Source organism: Agelaius tricolor, unplaced genomic scaffold (genome assembly GCF_023055355.1).
Source record: "Agelaius tricolor isolate 1412-34295 unplaced genomic scaffold, bAgeTri1.0.p SCAF_6, whole genome shotgun sequence".
Taxonomy (NCBI): domain Eukaryota; kingdom Metazoa; phylum Chordata; class Aves; order Passeriformes; family Icteridae; genus Agelaius; species Agelaius tricolor.
Window position 1 is genome coordinate 54,342,315 of NW_027269266.1, and position 18,684 is coordinate 54,360,998.

The window sequence follows — 18,684 nt, forward strand, 5'->3', positions numbered from 1 at the left end:
TCTATTACTATGTCATTAGACATTTTTAAAGTGATCTGGTCTTTTCCCAAAGAGAAATATTTTGGAAAAGCATGGGTAAATCAACTTCAACTTTTTTAAACTTAAAGTAATGTGAAATTACACTGTTTTCTCCATCTGATAGAATCAATAAATGTTGATTTATTAATGTTCACATTAATGCTGATATAGTTGAAAGGGGAGCTAGAAAGTGAATTTCTACAATTAAGTGAGTCCATAGGATTTGCAACACAAGACTAAAAAAGAAAAACTTCTACAATTGAGCATATTGAATTAGATTCACCACAATAAGCCTGATGTTCCTGAGTGTACGGCCTGAATTCAGCAACAACTCTTTCTACAGTCTTGGGAAATAATTTTAGTGGAGTCTGAATAGCTTACTTTTATAGAAACTTCTAGAAAAAAGAGATTTTTTTTTTCTTTTCAAACTGATTATTAGAATCAGAAGATCTAGGAGAACAAAAGAACTAAAAAACCTGACATTTAAATGCCTCCTTTGAATATAATATGCTGATCTTCCACCCTGTATGTTTAATTAGTTTTTTTACTCGTTTTGAAGAATAATCTACAACTTGGTTAATTTTCTTGCATTCCTAATGTAGGCAATAAATTTGAAGGTAATGAACAAAGAATGCTGATGTATAGCAGCTTTGGATTTACTCTTGGCTATCATTATAATATCAGTCATTCATGTACTTACTACTCTTTCTTTGTTTCTTCTGGGCTTAGAGCTACTTGCCCTGACTGCAGCATGACTCTTCAAAGGTAGATCTCGACTTCTCCCTTTCATGGAAGAATATTCTTCAGACAAAACCAGACATATAAACACATTTTTGTACTCCCAACTCATCAAATATCAGTATTTCAAATATTTATCTTTCTAAATATTGTGTGTGTGTCAGAACAGTAATATATGTACACATTACTATCTTGTGGCCTAGATAGGAAAAAATCTTTGAAAAATCTTTTTACTTTTGTAAGGAGTTAAATAATGTGTCAAAGTCACATATAATCCTGTAATAGAAAGCATGTCAATTTATACTTTTGCATTTGTACCTAAATAATACAGTGGAAAGGATATTTTCTTACTTCCCTTTTTCCTGCTATTAATAAAAAATTAACATTTCTCTTCTCCATATTTTTCCCAGAAGTATTTTGATTTCAATATATCTCTAAGGAGTTTAAGTACTGGTGGTTTTTTGAGGATTTTTAAAAATCTATTTATAAATCTGGTTCCGGGCAATACATAAATGCTGTGTAATGTCCAAATGGAGAAAAGTTTATTGGTTTAGGTTAATATAACCATTCTATAATTAATTATCCCTGGAAAATTGGAAGCCATCATAGTAAGATTTTTCTTTATATTCTTTAATAAACATGACTAGGATTTTTATCAATATTTTTATAGATGGTATTTGAAAATCTTACTTTTCTAATAGCAGCTTGCTGCTTAACCATATTGCATTTAAAATGTACAGGCAGTAAAATAATTTTTATTAACACACGCCTACACCTATCTTTAATTCTTTAAGTAATGGAATTCTTTATATTACTTTTTAAGACCAAGAAAAAGAAACAGGTCATATTGTGACATGCTGTGGCTCCTGGTAAGGTTGTCATAAAAAAACACCAGACAAGATTAGCCACTCTGCTCTCTTACAAAACAAGCTAACAAAAATGTTATCTGCAGCTGTGAAATGCTTTGATGATTTAATTGAGAAAATTTTAATATTTCATTTAAGGGAGTGAAAAAGTCTGGCACTTTCCCTTCCTGTGAAAAATTGCCCATGGAGTGCAAGTAGAGATGAATCAGTATAACTTACTGCACTGTATGGAATTCATCAACTACAATTTGCTCTTAACTCACTGGCAATGCTTATGCTACGTGAAGTGTTTGGGAAACTGGCCAAAGCCAGAGAAATAATCCCCCCTCACTTACCAAGAGCATATACATATCCAGTCCTTACCTTGCACATAAAGGAGTGGTATCCAGATTGCCCGTGCATGTGTGTTTACATCTGTTAGAACTTGTAAACACAAATGTCTTGAATCAGGCTTAAGAAAAATATCTGGGCTTTGGGTGGGGTAGCTTTGTTTTCAGAGTTTTTAGGGGTTTGGTTGCTTTAAAAAAAAAAAAATTAAATAGAACCTTGGATGTGTGCCACAGCTTTAACCAAGACAGATTTAAATGTTCTGTTAATTGATAAGTTTCCAGAGGTGGGTCTCACATTCACATCATATTTTCTGTAGTGCAACCTTGCTAAGGTTGGAGTTTTGCTCATTAAAAAAAAAAAAAAAAAAATCTCCTTACATTGGTGCCAGGGAACTGAAGTAGGCTTTGAAGTCTTAGATATATTTGCAGAATAGGGACACTAGGGCAACAACAGGTTTTTTCTTTCCTACAGAGCCTCTCTAAACCATCTCAATTCCTTTGTAAAGAGATCCTTCACAGCACAAAGTGGTCTTTTACTCTTTCTGCTCATGCAGCTTGACTTATATCCTGAGAAGCGATCTGGCAGGCAGGGAATAGGTTTGTGAATGTGCAGGAGGGGCCTGCAGGAACAAGGATCCTCAGCTGCCTTCACAGTCCCCATGGTTTCAACACCTGATGCCCTCTGATGTTAGGCTCCTGTTTCACATCCATGGTGTGATATTCTGGCCTTCCTCCTGCTTTAGGACCCATCATGGACAGCACTGGGATCAGGGTGAAGAAGAGACCTGAGGCTTCATTAGGGGGAGGTCCTATAGGGCTGGCTCTTGGAAAGAGGTGTGGGGCATGAATCCCAAGTCCATTGGCAAAATTGGGTGTGATTTATACTGACTAAAGGAGTTTTGGAGATGAACTCTTGGGTTTAAAATGTTGCATATCCCTTGAGACAAGCAAATGGTTATGTGCCAAACAGGTGTAATAATGTTACAAAAACTTGGTGCCAATTTACACAGTGGATTATGCATATGCTATACCTACACACCGACATACCTGCATGCATGTCTGGTGCTGATCTGCCACATTTCTGTGAGACAGTGAGGAACATTGTGTGATCTGCTGCTCTACAGCCTGGGGATGCCAGAGCATGAGAAAATCTGCAGAATTGCCCATGATGCCTGTTATGCTATGCATTTTGGAAGTCAACTCTTGTAATAAAATTTGACTCGTCCTTGAACATCTTTAGCATTTTTGAACCTCAATGTATTGAGCTGTAGAACACAGATAGAGGTCACTATCTGTGACCTTCTATCTCCTAAGAAGCAGAGTTTATTTTTCTATAGATTAATATTTTGAAGTGGTAAAATGCATTTAGAAGTGAGGAGTATACTACTTAAATTAATACTACTAAATAATTGTTAATGCCAAAAGTACAGAAGTTCAGAATCACAACTTTTAATTGCTATTGCAGACTTAATTAACACATAGCAAATGCAGCCTAAAAAACCCCCTATCACTCTCTATAGAAGCACTGCAAGGATTGTACACAAAAATGTGATACCAGTTAATCAAATGCAATGTAGGGAAACCCCAGTTAAAAAATTCCACACAAAAATTCTTAATTTTAAGAATTAATTAATTTCATGTTCTGCTTTCACTTAAACATCTGCAGTTCTGCTGTTTTCAATAATACTGTTCAATTTTAAATCAGAGGATTTTTTTATTAGTCTTATTTTTGGTTGATGCAGTCTTCATAGGTTATGGTTTATAATTTTCTGGTTTCTGGATTTGCAAATTCTGGAGGAAAAATCTCTTTTAGATAGGAAAACATGGTGTCTGTGGTGCCCTGTCTATCTGGATAATATCCCACAAACCCAGCTTCTATACTTAAGTCCTGTGTAGCCTCTTAAGGAAAAAAAAAGATGTTGGAAGTAAAGACTGTCCACTGTTTTTTGAGAAAATAGCCATCAGTAATAGTCAGTTTGGGTTAAAAACAGAGCTGAAGTTCCTCAGAGTTCCCCAGAGTAACTCAACTGCTGTTAATTTACATCAGGAGTTAGGTTTGGAGCCAGCAGTCAGTGGTCATCTCTTAGCCTAGGTAGGAGGCATAGAAATAGCTGAGACACCAGGGGAGTCAGTGAAGAACTCTACAAAGGCATGCAGTAAATACCAGATGGTATATTATGAATGTTGAAGAGCAAATTAAATTGGGATAATTTTTTCATCACATCTTATTATGGGGAAATAATTTCAAAGGCCGCTGCTGTCTTTGGAGAAATGCACTAATTTTAGATCCTGAATGTTTTTCCCTTGAACTATGAGCAGTTGGCCCTCAGTGGCAGAGGAAATGGTAAAGGGCAGACGCCAAAGCTGCTGGAAAACAGCTGATGTCTGATTTTTCTGAGCAAAAGTACAGCTGCAAAATGCTTAAAATTGCAGTGTGTTACACACAGAGTGATTTGAGCCAGATCCTCAAGATGCAAATCAGTCTGTATCTGTTACTGAAGTGCTGTTCCTCTGTTTAACAACAGCCATTGTACAATGTCAGGGAAAAAATAGTCAAAATACTTGGCTATTATTTGCTTTTTTTTCCACCCAAAAATCAAGATTACAAGTCTTCATTAGTTTTACATGAACTGTCAGAGTCTCATTGCCACTACTCTCAACTCCCACTGCTGTGCCCACAAAAAGAAGTAAACATGTTCATACTGTCTCATTTTAAATGATCTTCCTGGATTTTTTTGGCACTTTGTACGATACTCTCAACCATTGCACTTGGTGTTGCAAAAATGTCAGATAATTTATAAGTGCTCATCTTCCCGAGAGGTCACCTGGATGTAAAAAAAAAAAAAAAAAAATCATCTGAATGTAAAAAATAAAAATTTAGAATTTTATAATGTAGTGTAATAGACACATACATTCCATGGAGTCAAGAAAATAAGCAGAAAAAAGAATAGTAGCAATGCAAAAAAAAATTAGCTCAAGATTTAAATTGTTCACTGATTAGTGTTCAGCTGTTGAAGCTGCTGCAGCCAGTGATGATAATTAACTTCTAGGACAAAGGAACACAGGTTTTTAATGCAGGACAGGAAATCAGTGATGCAATGACATCTGTGAGCATATTTGAGAATAGAAATTTGCTAGTGAATGACTTCTATATTCCTAGATCTCTAGGAAGAACTAGATAGAGAATTCTCTGATGAGTCTCTTTCATACTGTAATTTATTCTTAATGCTTTAGAATCAACTTCCCATCTTGTAATTAAATATTCATCAGGAAAGGATTCTTGGCTCTAGAGTAGAAACTGTTCAAAATCAGAGAAAAGGATCCTTAGGTTGGTTAATTTTCCTAGGTTTGTCTCTTTTCCCTGTTTTCAAAATTGTCTCACTATAGAATGGATTTTTTTTCTTTTAATAGTAATCTCCAAGTTTCAAAATGTGAAAACAGCTTCTTGGCCAACTGTTCTTAAGAAAGACTAAATCAGATGAGATCTGTGAAACTGGAAGAAATCATGTTATATCTTGGTTCTTTGGATGTAAGTGCAGGTTTTAGACACCAGTCTGATTTTTTGAGATAAAATTAATTCATTTGCAATAACAGCAAATACATAAATACAGATTTCAGAAAACTGTAATCTCAGAGAAATGAACCTATGTTAAATCAACATCAGCCACAAGTTTGAAAATATGGCAGGCTGCTTCCAGCCATGTGCAGTCACTGGAGGTTACCAGTGTGCGTTCCATCTTGATGCAATGGTGCCAACATCTTTTGAAAAATACAAACAAAAGGGAATATTTATTAAGCAAGTGTTATAGATTAAAGTATTAAATATTAAATAAATATAAATATCCAATATTAAAATATTGGATACTATAAATAAAAATATAAAAATAAATATCCAATATTAAAATCAAGTGTTACCCTCACCTCCATGGGGGAGGAGAAGCAAATTGCCCCAAGGAAAACAGTAACTCCTCTTTGATATAAAATCATGTCTTTCAATTTGAGGTCACAATTACTTTGTTGATGTTTAAAGCTGTGAAAAACTGAAGTGTTATATATGAAAACTCTCCAAGAGTTAGTCTTTTCATGCTGAATGATCATAAATTCACAATTCTAGCTGTTTTTCTCCTGGAGTAGGATTCAGACGGGATTTATTAACTCTCTGTGCTGGCTCTTTCTCTCCATCTTTTAAGACACAGTGACAACCTCAGTCCCCATATATGCATTTATATACAAAGGGGTCAAAATGTAATTTTTAACAACAGCCAATGGAGAATACCATCTCCCTTAGAAAATAATAATAAAAAATAATTATCAGGTTTAAAAAACACTATCCATCTATTCAGGAAAAATACTATTCATATGTATTTGAATCATTAATTAATATATTAGATTGCAACAATATGAAGAATGACAATGTGAATAGAACTATGAAGAGGAAAAGTTAAAACATTTTCTAATATAGACAGTTAAGACAAGAGTACTCTTTCTACTGACTCTCTTTTATATTATTTTAAATTAATTATTTTTATTATTTAATTATTAATTTTCCATTAAAGTCTATATTTACATATTTCACCTTTTTGTGAGGTTTATCTCTTCTTGGGAAGCAGAAGTAAACTTTAAAATAAACCAAGCTGAATGAAATAAGAAAAAAGTTGAAATCTGCTATGTGAGTGATAAGGCATATCACAGAGTAAAATTCCTTTCTCTTTCTCTCCTTTTTTGCCTAGTTTTCCACACTATGATCTAGATGTGCTCTGTTTATGACAAATAATTTGTCAACACTCTCTTGCAATTTTCTGTGTGAAAAATTAAGCCATACTGCTATGGCAAACTGCTTTGCTGCCTCTGCAGCTGCCAGCTTTTCTGTCTTTTTGCTCTTCTTAACAACAAAATACATTTAAAGGTTTTTTTTTTTTGTTCAAGTGGTTGTGCCAGAATGTTTTTAGTGATCTTTGTTTACATTTGACATCTTTTATAATAGCATAGCCTGAGTTTTTCCCACAGACTTTAATAAATGTTGACTTTTTTGAACACAGTGCTAATTTATGCAATACAATATCTCTGGGTATTTCTCAAGGTGATTTTTAATCTAAACAAGCTTCTCTGTGTAACCTTGGCTTTTTGTCACACCTGAGAAGTATGGATGGTGTGTGGGGGAGAAGAGGCTGCACAGGCTGCTTCCACTGCCAAGAATTTATTTCAGACAATGACCTGAAAAATATCTGCTGCACAGATGACAATAAGCACTCTGGCAATTATTAACGTGCCTCAAGTCTTGTCTTTTCTCATTCCATAAAAGACAAAATGTTTTCTATATAGGATGTGTCAGGACTCACTGGCAACATTGCAGTCACTGATGTACTGAACATCAGACTAGGGAATTAATTTATCCAAATAATTAGCTCATTTCTCTTCATTGCTTTTGTTTCAGACCATTGGACATCAAATGCTAGTCAGTACCATGTTCACAATGAATGCATGGAAAAAATTGTCCTTAAATTTCAAATGGTTAATGTTATGATAGCTATTCTACCTGCCTGGATATAGGTAGATTTTCCTAGATTTTCAAGATTTTTCAAGATTTTTCTTGATGTTACTTCTGCGCTATGTGTGCTGAGAAATTAAAGTTCTATGGCTTTAAAGATGTTTCCTCAATCTAGTATTTGTGTATGTAAACTTGATCTCAGAGGGGAAGGGTTTTTTTTTTTGCAGTTCACAAAGTCCAGATTTTTTTCTGAAGGGAAGATTCTACAGTGCTTTTCGCCTGAATTTTCCACTTTGGCCTTTCCCAAATGAGGAGACATCTCTTTTCATTTTCACCATGCAGCTCTGCCATATCAGTGATTTCCCCAGCACCTGGAACTGCATTGGCAATGGGAAACTCTCAGGTCTTGTGCTGTGGTTGTTTGTGAGAATGCGAACACAAAATTTTCAGAGAGGCTAAGGAGAACATCTACAAAGAAGCCTCTAGAACCCCGCCACAGGAGCTGGCCTATTCTCATGTTTCAAAGTTCTTCCTTAAATACCCTTTGAATTTCTCAAAAGAAGAGGTAAATGGATACCTACTTTCATGTGGCAAGCCTTTCATTCTGCCACCATAATGGCTTTCTAGTTTGCTTTCATTAAAGCTACTTCCTCAAATTTCAAGTGTAAACGATGGCCTGGAACAGTACTGTCTCTAGGCAGGAAAAACCTCAAGTATCAGTACTAGGCAAAGAAGACTAAGGCTAATGGAGGACATCTGTTTAAATTTGATGGTGAATTGCTGGTGAAAATCTAAGAATATTTTATTTAGCCTCTTCTTTTGTGTGTCAGATGAATGAAATTGAGGCTGTAAATTGAAAAAAAAGAGGAAAAAAGTAGTTTTTTTACCAGCCCAGATTAGACTATTTCTAGGCATATATCAAAAGAAAATGGAAATCAAAGGAAGCATCCCCAGTTCATTCCTTACATACAGTATGACCTAGATTCTTTGCAGCAAAAGTACATTTGGAAGGAATATTTTTGTTTTGACATCTATCCCCACCTAGTGTCTGTGACCATTATTTCAAAGTAATTAATCTCAATTTTCTCCTTCTGATTGCTTTAATCTCCTCTTTCTCCATCAGAGCACAGAAAAAAATAATCTGCATTTTGCATAGCAGTGACTTTCCTCTGCTGATAAATATAGCCTTTTTAAAGGAACTGTTGTCTTTTTGACTTCTGTGGGAAATACTCCTTTTTCTCTACCCTACAGGAATTAACAGATCTGTCTACTGAAAAAAAAAAAAAAAGAATCTCTATGAATGAAATCAATTAATGTTAGGCAAATTTTGCTCTCAGCCTCTTGCAACTTCTAATACTATGAACCTTGAGTAATGTACAACTACATAACTCAAGGTTTATAGTATTAGAAGTTGCAAGAAGCTGAGGATAGAATTTGCCGATATGAAAACCTATGTTCAGTGGGTTTCACATCAGTATTTTGTATTTGTAAATTTATTAGCAAATGAACTGGCATCAAATATTTTCATCTCCTAGTATTTTTCCTTTTGATTCTTAAATGTTTGTAAAAGTAATATGTTTCAACTGCACTCCAACTAGCGTTTATCTGTTCTTACATTATCAGGCAGTACGAATATTGTCTCTCTGTTGCAGAGGATGAAAAATTTTCCTTTGACTTTATATGTTGTCAATGACCTTAATGAAATTAAAATTATAATCAAAGAAGAAGTAATTTACCTTTTTTACACTGTAAATATTCACAAGTCAGGGAACAAAAACTGACAACATTTTTTAGCCCCAATGACCTCAAATGTAACACATGAAAAAAAAAGGAAAAAGAAAGAGATTTGTAATATCTGCAGTAAACCAAATTACCTGAAAGAGACGTATTCTTTCATTTTTTGTAAGCTTACTTGAAAAGAGAATGAAATTGACATAATTATTAATAAATATGAGTAAGTAATGAAGGGAAAGCTAATAAGAACATTTTGGCTTCCAAATGTGTGTACCAGTATAGAAGCAGAAAGTGTTCTGGTCTGTTATTTTCTCTCAGGAATGCTGTAGTATCTGAGGTGCTCTGGGTCACTCTGCCTGACTCCAGCTAGCATCCAGAAGGGGAAAAGGACACAGACCTGTCAGTGTTACCATTTAAATAGGCAATTATAGACCTAATGACAGATTCACATGGTGATGAGTTCTTCAGCAACCTCAGCAATGATTTTCCTTTAAGTAGTTCTGAGAAGACTGACAAATTTCCAGTAAAATCTCAGTATGTTGGGTTATTTTAATGAGAGAGACAATATTTATTCGGGGGAGAAAAATGTTGTAACACAGACTCTGACTTGTTCAACTTTCATCATACAATGAGATAGGTGATGTAAGAGATTTGAAGATTTCCTCACACATGCAATTTATCTAACTTTAAGAAAAGACCTTATTAAAATCAGTAACTCGAAGAATTATGTGGCAGCTATAACAGAACTGGTTTTCTTTGATACCACTCTTACATTGAAACCTCTTCAATTCAACTCCAAGATGGTGCAGAAAAGGATTAGAATTGTGTTTTCCCAGTTAGCATTTTAAGTTCTTCCACCTAAAATTTGGACAGAGTACCAGATACCTTTTTTGCTAAAGCTAAAAGTTGAGAATATGTAACTTTTTTCAAAACTTCAAATGTAGCAAAGATCTAAGCTAAAGCAGACATATTATACAAAATTTAGACATCCATAAAATCTCATTCCATTATGCACTCAGTAACATATGGAAAATTGAAAGGGACATAAGTTGCATTAATAGAAACAAAGTAATTTTAAAAATTAGAATTATAAAAGTAAAATTAAAAATTAGACCTATGGCTTGCACAACCTTTCTGTATAATGCAAGAGCAAGGGGCTTATGAGGAAGAGTTGCAATTAGAGTGTATTTTTGGTGTAAATGAAACTGATAGAGTAGCACTCCAAATCTAATATAGCAATGTATTACAGGATGAACATTTTCAGTAGAAATGATGTCTCATGCTTTAGGCATTATGCAGCTATCATGTATTTTTAGATTTTCAGAATGAAATATTCTAGTGGTCACTAATTAAGTAATTCCAAATTGCCTTCTGAAAGGTTAATGTATTGCTCCTGGTATTGTTTGTCAACTTGAATGTTGAAGAATGAGATATATATGAGAGCAGGGTATTTTAGTTATCTGAATATTGGCAAATCGTGTGAGTTGTCCACCTATACAATCCAGATTGATATGCAGGATTAAAGGATTATATGTTTAATATTTCTACTAGAAAAATAAAAAAAAGAAGAAATATTCCCTGGCAGCTAAGAATGAAACAAAAATATGACACTATATATGAATTATATATTATGTACTGGGAGGTTAATTTAAGTATTTTGTATTATTTTCATTGTGCTCATAATAATTAAATGATAGGTTAAATAGTAGGTGTAAATGAACAGATACATAATGATAAATCAAAGATCATAAAATATACATGCTATGGGAGAAATACAGCATATCTGTATCTACGGGCAAAAAACCACTCTGCTAGATCATTCAGCTTGACAGAACAATTCAGGACTGATACAAGCCTTCCCCAAATATTGTGGAATATAATGTATTACATCTTTTTGGTCTAATTTTAGCATTCTAAGAAATATGTATGGTGGCCTTTCATGTCCTCTTGCACCTACATTTGTATTGCAGGAAAGGTGAAAGCTGAAAGGCAGGACAAAGGAAGTTCCTCTTTGGATGAAGGATCATTGCTACTGCAGCAACACCAGCCCTTGCTGCAGCTTTGCTTGACTCAGTTCACATGTCTGCAAGAGTGAGTTCCTGCAGGGACTGATGTACATAAAGCCACCCAAGACATTATGGACTGAGCTCAGGGTATTATCACATATGAGTCAGTTATCACCATTCACCCCAGTGCTTAGGAGAAACAAATTATCTTGTGCTACAGCTGACTCTAACATGCGCAATAAGAAGGGTTGCAATTTTCTTTTCTTTCTGGTCATTAAAAGCAAAATTTTCATCTACTAAATAATTGAATTTGAACAATAGAATAACAAACAAAGAAAATATAAACTGAATAATTGCACATGACTTTAGAGTGGCTCAAGACTTTTTTGCTATTCTTTAATTTTTTTTCCCAGCAGGAGATATTTTTATTATTTAATAAGTTTTTTTGAGGTTGTTTTATACCTATTATAGCTAAGTGGAAGCAAACTGCAATACCTCCCTCTAGTATCTGTTTCTTCATTTTTGCAAAATTGCAAAATTAATTGCTTCCATTTTATTGCTGATTGCTGTTGCTTTATATATGATGGTTACTCTGCAATCAATAGGAATTCTGTCACCAACCACTTTTGAAATGTTCTTAAGCTGTGGCATGTTCTAGAGCTTTATGAATACTACAATGCCCCAGTGCTTGGTGAAAATACTAAGTGCAATTAATATGCTTAGATGTTTAGAGATTTTTTTAATGTTTAATTTGTGTGTACATGTGATCCCAAATGAATGGTTTTGGCTTGGACAAAATTTTGCTTCTGTGGTGTGTCTGGAAATATCACTAAATATAGAAGGCATAAAACAGAGCAATAATTAAATGTCTGGGCTACTGAAGGTTACTACCCACTAGCTTGTTCCCCAACCAGAACGATGTCAAATTAATCTCCAGAATGTGACCATGTTTACATTAATCAGTGGTACTCATGAAACCTGTTCACTGTACTGCATTTTACATGACTAAATTTGCAAACATTTAGGCATATCACAAAACACAGCTAGTTATGTTGATCAAAGACTAAGGAATTAAAATTTTGTCCCTTCCTTCTCTAAATATCCTGGCTTTGTTCATTGTAACTCATGACTTAATAATATCCAACATTGCTTTGGACAAAATGGCATGTATTTTTCATATTATGATTCATTTGTTGTGTGTTGTACCTTGTCACATGCAATATAACCATGTGATTTCAAAATACAAAGGAACAGAGTACAACTGCTAGCCTGCCAAACAGCACTTTAGGTAAAAAAGTCCATAAATATTACTTCATCGAGGGCATTTATTTTCTCTCTCTGTAATTATGCTTTAGCACTTAAAACATACACTGTTACATCTCCGAGGTCAATTTATGCAAGTTGAGTACTTAAAGAAGGAGTTTAAGTTAGTACTTAAAGAAGGAGTTTCAAATATATCACTGTTTAGGTGTATATCTAGGTATATATAGTCAGGAATATGACAACACTAACAGTCTCTCTCCCATCACAGAGTGAACTAGCAAATTGTGATTAAAATTTGGAACTTAGAATAAGTCAACTGGATTGATGAAAAATAAAGGATTAAGTCTGAGGGACTTTTTATGTGTGTGTTTGATGAGGTCTGATTTTAATTAGATTGATAGTAACATCACATAATTATGCTGTATATAGTTAGCATAAAAAAGACCCCTGAGCAGAAACTGGCACAAGAACAATGACTTTTGCTAATGAGGAAAGAAAAATGGATACCATTTGATGTTTGTGTAATTTAACAGAATACCACGTAACTATCAAGTATCAAGCTGTTTTCAAACAAGTTTTCATTAAATGTGCTATGCCCACACACATTCTTGTATGAACATTTTCCACTAGTCATCTTCATATTATATTTCTTAGATAGAAATTTCTCCAAAATTGAATTCACTCACTGAAATAATAACTTCTCATATAAAATGAAAAAATAAAACCAAAAGACCTGACAAACATCTGTTTAACCTCTTTCAATTTTGAAAATAATAAATTAAATTTCCCAGGGAGATAAATTAATCCACAGGAAATATATAGTTCAAAAAGTAAGTTGTGAAAGTACTCTTCTGGTTAGCAACACAGCATATTTTTTGCCAATTTCTTTATGCTGAATGAGATTATTTCAAAACTTCCTAATGAATCAGGGTCCAACATCAGCTGTATAAATTTTGTTACATAAAAACCATTCATATTTTTTTTATAAAGCAAAGAGATTTTGAATAATGTGGAGGAAATGTATTACAATTACAAAGCTGTTTCAGTGTGTTTAGCTGATATGTAACCCACATGTTTCACTTATGAAAGTTTTTTTAATGTGGTTTCTAGAATACGGATCTCTTCATAAGGGAGACTCAGATGTGGTTGAATTCCACAATTGATATCTAGTCTGTTTGTCAAGCTTTCTTTGGCTGCTCTAGCCACATTCAAATTTAATTAATTACCTCATTTGACAAACTTAACTTAAAAGTTTTTTAGTGAGGCATCTGGGCATTCTATGCACAATTTAAAAATTAAAAAAAAACAGGAAAGGAAAACTGCTTCAAAGAATGCTTGGAAGCCTGACTCAAGCTTGGGTGCAAAGCAATGCTTCCCAGACGAACTGACTGTGCATTTCTTGACTGCATATGGAGTCTAAGTTGGAAACATCCAACTTTGCAAGCAAAGCTCAGTTCTGTTAATTTCCAGTATCACATTCTGCTCTTATGTTCTAGTATGTCTCTAACTGAAATCTATATTTAGATTAAATATATACTAATAGTAAGTGTCTTTAAAAATTCATTAGACATATGTAGTGCTTTAAGATTTCAGGTAGGCTTGATTCTGTTATTGTTTAAATGCACATAAAGGTGTTCTCTGCATTAGAATATTACTAACAAAAGTTAATCAGGTAGCTCAGATGTGGGCTCACTGGGAAGCTCCCTATGGGTTTGTCTCATAGCTTGTTCCGCTGCAGTGAACAGGGGGACCACGCAGTGGTGGGCCTAGAAATGTAGAAGGCACAAGAGTTTCCCCACTTCCCCTCATACACACTGGTCTGTCCTGTAAGAACAAATCCCTTCCAGATACCACCTTTCATTCCTCTTTAGCTTCTAGAAATTTGTCCCTGTTCTACTGAAGAAAAAAGAAATCCCACATGTTGCAGAGATCTGGTCATACAAAATATAAGCAGATGTATTTGGAACACTGTTAACATATTTGGGAAAGGTTTCTTGCTGTGTAAAACCAGTTTCAGTCCTCAGATCTAGACAGATGAGCCAGTTGTGTTCAGTGTCTTGTCAGCACTTGGTTGCAAAGTAGCCCATGGCATTAAATGAACACTTTGATAGCAATAATTCGCTATATTTCTAGCCATCTAAAAGTAAAATGTCAAGCCTAAAGGCTGGATGTCAAGAATTCTTCAGTCATCATTGAAGGGAAAATGAAACAAGTCATGGAAGAGGTCACCCTGAAATATATGTTAAAATACATGTATGGCAGGAAGGTGATTAGCAACAGCCTACGTGGCATCACTAAATACAAATCATGCTTGATTAACCCAGTGACCTTCTGTGATGAAACAACTACATCAGTCAACAAGGGAAGTGCTTGGATGCCCTCTACCCAGACTTCTCTAAGTCTTTTGATATGGTGTCCCATAACATTCTTGTTATTATATCAGGAAAATATAGGTTTGGTGGATGGACCATTCAGTGGATAAAAAATTGGTTGGATGGCTACAACCAAAGAGGAGTAGTCAATGGGTCAGTGTCCAAGTGGAAAAACAATAATGGGTGGCATCCCTCAAGACCCTATAAATACTATTACTAATACTAATACTATTTAGTATTTTTGTCAACAGCATAGACAGTGGGATTGCCAGCTCAGCAAGTTTGCAGGCAACACCAGCTGGGTGGTGTTCTTGATACTCTGGAGGGGAGGATGACATCCAGAGGGACTTTGCCAGGCCGGTTCCATATATCATGAAGTTAAGCAAGGAGAAGCTGCAGCTAGACCAGGACAAACCTCAGTATCAATACAGGTGTGATATTTGTTGATGAATAGATTGAGAGCAGCCCTGTAGAGAAGTATTTGAGGATGTTGGTGAATGGTAAATTGGACACGATCTGGCAGTGTGCACTTGTAGCCCAGAAAGCCAACTATATCCCTGGCTGCGTCAAAAAGAACTGTGGCCAGCAGGTTGAAGGATGTGGCTCTCTCCCTCTGCTCTCATGAGACACCACCTGCTTCCATCTCTGGGACCCTATAAGAACATGGACTTTTGGAATTAATCCAGAGGAGGGCCATGAAGATGATCAGGGATCTGGAGCACTGGTTTTTGAAGATCCCTTCCAACCCAGACAATTGGAGGACCCTGTGATTCTAAAATGTGTCTGTGCACACAGTGATGTATCTCTTCTAAGTCTTTCATTTTAGAAGAGAAATGCACTGTCAAGGTGCCTTTCTTCCCTGACCGTACAGCAGATCTAGAAGAACTAACTTAGACTAAATTATTTAGTTGGATGTTGAATAGTGGGTTTTTTTTATCTGATGTCCTAATTTTTGGCAGTTTAATCAATTATGTAAATTAGAGACTTTGGGCTCTTTATCTTCACTTGTTCCAGATTTTATACTAGTTAACTGTCTAGACCCTTTTAATATCTCCTCTGCAGCACAGAAAAGCAATAAATTGTGACATTTTATTTGTTTGGAGAGACTAAGAAATTGGTTTAAAGCAGATAAATATGATGGTATATTTTTGTGAACATGCATAAAACAAATGTTTCTGGTGGTGTATTGAACAGGAATCTTCATAAATCATAGCTTGTTAAAGTCACCCATAAGAATGGAGTTTTAAGGAATTAAGAGCCATGGAGATGAAATTTAAAGGGGAGCTGAATCTTATGGAAGACGTCTTTAATACCTTCTATTTAGACTTTCAATTTGCATAAACAAGAGCTGCTGAATCAAAGAGACTTTGAGAAAGCCTTGTGAAGCACAGGCAGACCACTTGATTTGTGAGTACTGGGAACTCCTCTGAGTATTCCAGTGATTAAATTAAGATATTGCCTTGCCGTTAAACAACAAAATCCTTATTCTGTTCAGTAACACACACTAAAAGAAATAATGCATTTTAAATAAAGATTTTCCTTCAGAGTAATAGCAATAGAGAAAATGTAAGAAGAAAAAACCAAAAACCCAAACCCACATTTGAAGTAATCTTTAAATATTTTGGAATAATTTGTTAGTTTTTATTCAACATTTGGTTTATCATGCTTTCAGATTTACCACTTTGGAAAAAAAAAGGCAAAGTTAGCTTCTTGTAACTATTTCTCTGGTGTAAGACTGGCATCCGGTGGTAACCTTCATGCAGAAGATAAACCTCAGGAAACATCCGTCTTTCTTGTTTTGGTTATCTTACAGGTGATAGGATCTACAGGGTTTAGTTCATTATTTGTAGATGTAGCAACATGCTCCTGTATAGAAATCACAAATGCTTGTGTTGTGTCCAATATGGAGCAGATTTCCTTCTTCAGATTCAGTTTATAAAGACATTTCTTTAAGTAAATAGAGTGAAATTAAATTGATTAGTGATTTTGCACTGCAGTTCTAGAGTGCTATCTTGGCCTTAGTCAGGATGTAATTTTTCACTGAAAATATCTTGTCAGCAAGTGCAATAGTGCTTGAAAATGCCAACAGATTTTCATTGTGTGATTTGACATTTTCAGAGTGCCCATGCACAGTAATTAAGCCTAATGGATACCACTTGGTTCCAGGTGAAGTTAATCTCACCTGACTATATTATGTCTCAAAACCAGATGCAGAATATTGCAATTTAAAAATGTGTATTTTTCTCTGTTGACTGTCAACTTCCTGGCAATACAGCCTGGGCTGTACATCTCAAATGGAGAATCTCACATTGGTAGACACATGGGCAGGAAAGCTGTCCTAGGAACATATTTTTGAAACCTGTCTGACTCTGGGCGTGTGATGTCTGGTGGGAATCAAGTGGGGACCCATGGGCTCACTGGAGCTGCCCACTGCAAAATGGCTTGGGTCCCATCAGTGAAATTTTTAGGTGGCATGATTTTGATTTGCAGAGTGGCTCCTAAATGGTCGGACAACGCTTGGTTAATGTTGGAAAGACTGAAGTCTTTATAGGGAAAACCAGCCTTCAGGAGTCTTAGACTCCTGAGGGTGTAAGCACATGGTAGGGAATACCATTCAGCAGTGCAGCTCCTTACTTTGCAAAGAATACTTTCAATTGTATGTGATTTCATTTATGTGTTCTTTTTGCAAGCCATAAGCAAAACTAAATGTTTGAGTTTCTACGCTCTATTACTTGAGTTGTTGAAGTGTGTTTATATTAAATTACAAGGCTGGCATAAACTGTATTGTGAACATTTTGAATACCCACCTCCAGCCTTCTCCCTCTATCTCAGGACGGAAGTGTTCCTTTTCCCATTTATTTTAATGAAATGTGTAGCGGTTAATTAAAATAACACAATTAAATGTAACATTTTTTAAAATTTGTTTTTTGTTCCCTGTAGAACTGAGTAATTGACTTATACCTAAACGCTAGCTTCTTTGCAATCATCTTCTTGCTTAACCTGCAATGGGACTGACTTTCAGATTTTTCCTAGATTTACTTACTCCCCTCATTTTTGAATTTATCCAGCTTTAACACTGAGGCAGTATCTTATGCATAGACATGATTTATTAATCTGTAGGAACAAAAGCCTCATGCATAAATGTGCACGTACCATCAATGTCAATAAAGTCATGGCCAGGTGAATATTAGTGATCATTTTACATCTGATTACTAAATACTAAATGATCTGTATATAGATCTAATCTGTAACTAAATGATTAGTATCATTTTACATATGCTAGTTATCATCTCTCAGTCAGCATTTTGATGCAGTCTTATTGGATCCTATAGGTGGCCATGCTTACAGTCCTGCTCTGTTAAATGTAAAGGAAAACTAGATTAATTTTACCCTCCTTCAACACAGATAACGTATTTCTTTTGAAGAAGAGGTAAAACCTTAAGTGCATGGTAATGAGTGAGTGAAGGATAATGAGGTAAGGCCAAGATCCTTTAAACTTGTCTCAATATTAGATAAAGTCTAGGAACATAGACCTGTCAAAAATGAAACGCTTGACAAAACTTCTGGTGAATGAAGTAAAATTGGAGCCCTGTGGCTCCAGGCAAGTGGTGGCTCTGAGAAGACTGGTCATGAGCTCAGAGAGAGGGAAATGTCTGTCACTGGGGCAATGCATTACTTTATAATAGCTATTAAAGGCATTATGTCCAGACTTACGAGGTTTTCAACGGGTACACAAATTAAAATTGTACAAAAATATCTTCAACTAAAAAATTGTACAAAAATATCTTCAACTATAAAACCCCCTATGGCAAGCCCCACCAACACAACCAACCCTATCCCAAGACCATAACCAACAACACCTCAATTACC